Below are 5,221 nucleotides of genomic sequence, written 5' to 3'. Positions count from 1 at the left end.
AACACGCTGCTTGAAGTGAGCAAGGTGCTTTCGTGACTGCAGGGATTCATCTTCTTGGTTCTTTCGGTAAAGTCACGTAGAAGGGAAATAATAAAATAATAAAAAGAAAACAATAAAATAAGTATTACGTCGTGGGAATTATTTTATTATTGTTTTATTTTTATTATTTTATTATTTCCCTTCTACGTGACTTTACCGAAAGAACCAAGAAGGTGAGCAAGGTGATTGTAAGAGCCGTGCGAGGGAAGGCGCAGAAAGTGACGTGTGGCGATTTGGTGTGTACGTGAGTCAGTGGGTGCGTGTGTGGTCGTGAGAGGGTCAGTGCGTGGTTGTGAGTGGGTGAGTGTGTTGTTGTGAGTGGTTGTGAGTGTGTTGTGAATGGGTGAGTGTGTTGTTGTGAATGGGCGAGTGTGTTGTTGTGAGTGGGTGCGTGTGTGGTCGTGAGAGGGTCAGTGCGTGGTTGTGAGTGGGTGAGTGTGTTGTTGTGAGTGGTTGTGAGTGTGTTGTGAATGGGTGAGTGTGTTGTTGTGAATGGGCGAGTGTGTTGTTGTGAGTGGGTGCGTGTGTGGTCGTGAGAGGGTCAGTGCGTGGTTGTGAGTGGGTGAGTGTGTTGTTGTGAGTGGTTGTGAGTGTGTTGTTGTGAGTGGGTGGGTTGTTGTGAGTGAGTGAGTGTGTTGTTGTGAGTGGGTGAGCGTGTTGTGAGTGGGTGAGTGTGTGGTTGTGAGTGGATGAGTGTGTGGTTGTGAGTGGGTGCGTGTGTTGTTGTGAGTGGGTGCGTGTGTGGTCGTGAGAGGGTCAGTGCGTGGTTGTGAGTGAGTGAGTGTGTTGTTGTGAGTGGTTATGAGTGTGTTGTTGTGAGTGGGTGGGTTGTTGTGAGTGAGTGAGTGTGTTGTTGTGAGTGGGTGAGCGTGTTGTGAGTGGGTGAGTGTGTGGTTGTGAGTGGGTGAGTGTGTGGTTGTGAGTGGGTGACACGGTAAGTGATGGTGCTTTGAGTGGCAGATTTGTGCTAGAAAGGCGCCACGTGTTTTAGCAAAAACAAAACTGACTTGCTTTGAGACGATGACAGCAGCCATGGTCCTAGTGATAGCAGAGTGAAGGGCATTACCCAAAGCAATGGAAGTCTCTCGTATTCAATGGAAGCGCAGGGATTGGGAGAGAAGTAGCTGCTATTGAGTGTCATCCGAGCCACCAGGAGCCCGCGTGCTCGAGGCACACAGAGGTCGGTGACGAGGGGAAGCCAGACGGCCAGGGACTGTTTTTGTTGTTGAAATCTGTATTTGCAGCTCAACACCAACATGAAAAACAACACTGTGGAAAACTCGTCACATTATGTCCCTCCGAGTGCCCACGCACAGTGGATGCAGTGACCACGTGCTCATCGCAGTCGCGTGGGCCCGTGGCGGTAGGGCGCTTTGACGTCAGATCACAGAGGGCGCGTGTCCACCTGGACGAGCGAGTCGGCGGTGTGGCGGCAGCAGCTGAATCCGAAGGGACACCCCGGAGTGGCAGATTCCACACGGAGGAGGCGCTTAGAAGGAAGAGACGGCGCCCTGGGCGAGGTGCCGAGAGCAGGTCGCCTCCACCCCCATCGGCTCCGCTGGGGCCACAAGCGTCGCGCCAAACAACACGGATTCATTCAATTCATCATTCATGCCCAGTGTCATTTGCATCATCTATCCGCTCACCTCGCTTTGAATAGCTCACAACTGTGGACTGAATATGTCAAAGAAAGGGAGGAAAAAAATCTATATTGGATTACCATTCATGGGCGAGCCATTTGTTGTGGCGTTGTGTGTGGGCGGTTCTTTTCTCCCAAGCGCTGTCTGGCTTTGTTCAGATTCGATTTTAGTTTTTGTCGTTGACTAGTTTTGACAAAAAGACGGTTTCACACGAGGTTTTTTTTTCACCACTCAATTTTAATGCAACCCGAATCGATATTACAGCATCGTGATCATATAGGTTTTTTTTGTTAAACATGATATAAATAAATAAACCACACAGAACATCGAAAACAATACATTTCAAGAATAAAAATAATGAATAAACACCCCTAAAAAAGGTTAATCGAGTCTTCGGCGATGCGGCTGTTCGGGATGACCGAGCGAGGGGCCGCTCTGATCGGCACAATCACGAGGTCAGCTGACCTCTGCCCCGACCGATGCTGCGGCGTGAACGGAGCAAGGGCTCCCTCGTCCCGCCGCACGGCGCGACCGCCGACCCCGACAGCTCGACAGCTCGTGGCCCCGCTGCAAGGAGCTCGGATTCCACCGACTCTCGACGTCCGCGCAGCCTCTCGCGTCGTGCCGCGTCCTGCCGGATACCGTGCCGAACGGCACACGGACACAGAGCGACCCGGTGCATTCATCGCATACTCAACCAGGTGTCCTCCATTCACTGGAAGTTCGCAGCCGTGAATTGAAAGTGACATCGCCAGCATTCCCTTGTATTTATTTATTTATTCCCAAATGGCCCTGACTCGGATCTCAGTGTGGAGTTGAAGGTCACCGTCAGACAAAACATTCAATGGAAAGCAGCGGAGGTCTCGTCACCATCGCGCGGTGGAATGCGATAGACGTCACTTGAGAGCATTCGTGGGAGCGAGCGCCGCAGACACAGGTCACATCGTGTCCCTGCTCCAACGAGCAAAGGAGCAACGCGTTGTCGCCACTGGGCCAGTGGGTGGCAATTCCATATTCCCATGGCAAGGGTCAGGCTTTACATATGACTGACTGCCAAGTCTTGAGATGTTTTCACGAGGGTCCTGCATTGGGGACGTTTGATCATCACCATTAACGGGTATTTGCTTTTGTGGGAGGAAACCAGAGGACCCGGAGAAAGCCCATTCTACGAGCCGGCGACACGCCGCGCTGCCATATCCCGCTGACCCCATACAAACGACGCAGTAAACACGGGACAAAATGAGAATCGATTATTATTTAATATAACCGTGACCCGCAAATGTTGACAATTAATGGAATTTCCATGGCAGCGAAGCGTTGCACGCGTTCTCGCCAGAATTGGCCGGTGTGGAATGGTGGGTCCCTCCGTTGAGGCGTGGGCCCGTTTGGTGGCGGTCTCTTACCCCGATGGACAAGCCGGAATGTCCCACAGCGCAACCCCTGCGACTTCTCTCAAACTTTGGGCCACGCACCAGACCACACCACTGCCAGCTCCCGTCAGTCGCTGGCAGCGCTGCAGATATTGACCAGGCCGCTCCTGAGCTGTCCCGTGGCTCACGCGTCACCATCCACGTGAACGCAATCGCGACCGCACGGAAGAAGGGGAGGAAGAGCCGGATGCCTCCTCCTCTTCTTGCACGAGATGCGGGCCCTGGCCGCGAGTCTTCTGCCAGGTGCTCACGACGCAGATCGGCACAGTGGCACAGATGGCATCTTGCTGGGGCGCGGCCTCAACCCGCGGGCTCCCCGCGATTAACGGGCTCGTTACAAATCGTAAAGAGCACCGGTGACTGCCGACGCCCGCTCGGGAGCCGTGTAATTGCGCCGCGACAGAGGCCGCCGCGTAATTGCACCTCGCTTCATTTTTCCCGCACGCAACGCGTCGCGGCGTTGTGTGCTGAACGCGGCTGAGCCGTAAACACGCGCAGCCGAGTCGAGCTGCTGGCAGCGTCCACACGAGGAGGGGGGGGGGACACACTGGGGCCGTTTGACCGAGAGACGAGGCATGCCAGGATCTGGTGATGTTTTTATAAGTCTAGTTTGAAATCCATACAATCGTAGCAATGGCATCATTGTAAAGCTCTTTGATGTCATTATCATCGGCCGTGATTTATCCGCTGCTGGATGAAGGCCTTCCCAATCTGTCGCCATCTCCCGCGTACCAAAGTAATCCACCCATCAGCTAGGCAAGAGCTGACTTCATCACTCCATCTCCACGGTGGACATCGTTGATGTATCTAAATATTTATATAGATGTCTTGTAGAACAACTCCTTCACAGATTGAGAAAAATCACTTCCACCACACAATCATCAACACTTACTTGCTTACTCCTCTCCGCTCCCTGCGGAGCATCAGGCCGCGACAAGCCCACGCCATGCAGGACGCCCTTCAGCAGCCTTCTCTGCTGTCCCCAAGACAGCCCCCCCCCCCCCAGTGGTCTCTGGTGGGTCTTGAACGGTGCCGTCGCCAGGTGCTCTACGGCCGGCCCCGTGGTCTCGTCCCTTGCGCTGTCCACCGTCGGGCAGCTCTCGCTACGGACTCGGGTTCCACTCTGAGCACGTGTCCAAGCCACCTGAGTCTTCTCTCTGCTGTGCCCCGAGTGACGCATCTTGAATTAGTATCGATATACAGATTCCGGCTTGAGCTCTTGTTTGGCCAGAAGATGCGACAGATTGTGCTCAGGCTGTTGTTGTGGAAGGCTGACAGTGAGTTCACGTCTGTCGTGGTGGTTCCACAACTTTCATTATTGTACAGGAACACTGATTGCTGGTATAGATTCGTACCTGTGTCTTTAAACGGTATTGGCCAGACTCCCAGATGTTTCTCAGTTGGAAGAAGGTGCGTCTCGCCTTGTTTAGCCTGGACTTGATGTCTTTTGAGGTGGAGTTTTCTTTGCTTATTACAGCGCCAATGTATTACAACTCTACACCTGTTCCAGTGGCTTCTCCTTGATTGTTGTATTTGTTGTGTTGACACGCAATCATCAATAATTCAACTCTAACGAGGAAAACGTACGTGGCGGGAGACGTTTCGGGAAATGCCCCTTCTTCACAAGAGAGGGGATCAAACTCGATAGGAAACGAGGCCCCCCGATTATCGTCGCTCGCTCTGGGCCAGCGCAGAAGGCGCGCGGACGACGGCGCTCGGCCGCAGGCCCCGCCAGGAGTCGAGGGCGACGTTCCCAGACGACCCCAACCGCCCCCCAGCCGCCCCCAACCGCCCCCAACCGCCCCCCAACCGCCGCCAACCGCCCCCAACCGCCCCCTAACCGCCCCCCAACCGCCCCCCAGCCGCCCCCCAACCGCCCCCCAGCCGCCCCCAACCGCCCCCCAGCCGCCCCCAACCGCCCCCCAGCCGCCCCCCAACCGCCCCCAACCGCCCCCCAACCGCCCCCAACCGCCCCCCAGCCGCCCCCAACCGCCCCCCAACCGCCCTCTAACCGCCCCCCAACCGCCCCCCAGCCGCCCCCCAACCGCCCCCCAGCCGCCCCCCAACCGCCCCCTAACCGCCCCCAACCGCCCCCCAACCGCCCCCAACCGC

This window comes from Lampetra planeri, chromosome 2 (assembly GCF_965212315.1).
Source record: "Lampetra planeri chromosome 2, kcLamPlan1.2.h2, whole genome shotgun sequence".
NCBI lineage: Eukaryota > Metazoa > Chordata > Hyperoartia > Petromyzontiformes > Petromyzontidae > Lampetra > Lampetra planeri.
Note: the sequence above shows the minus strand (reverse complement) of the source record.